The sequence below is a fragment of the Crocuta crocuta genome, unplaced genomic scaffold (genome assembly GCF_008692635.1).
Source record: "Crocuta crocuta isolate KB4526 unplaced genomic scaffold, BGI_CrCroc_1.0 scaffold367, whole genome shotgun sequence".
Taxonomy (NCBI): Eukaryota; Metazoa; Chordata; class Mammalia; order Carnivora; family Hyaenidae; genus Crocuta; species Crocuta crocuta.
In genome coordinates, this window is record NW_027527936.1 from 524,235 (window position 1) to 524,600 (window position 366).

Genomic DNA, 366 nt, shown 5'->3' on the forward strand with positions numbered 1-366 from the left:
TTATTTTATTTTATTTATTTTATTTTTTACAAATAGTTTATTGTCAAGTTGTTTTCCATATAACACCCAGTGCTCATCCCCACAAGTGCCCTCCTCCATGCCCATCTCACCCCTCCCCCCCACACCCATCAGTCCTCGGTTTGTTCTCATCATTCAAGAGTCTCTCATGGTTTGCCTCTCTCCCTCTCCCCCACTATTTCCCTCCTTCTTCTCCCCGGCAGTCTTCCGTTAAGTTCCTCCTAATCCTCCTATATGTGCAAACATATGGTATTTGTCCTTCTCTGCCTGATTTATTTCACTCAGCATAACACCCTCAAGGTCCATCCATGTTGCTACACATGGCTAGATTTCATTCTTTCTCATTGC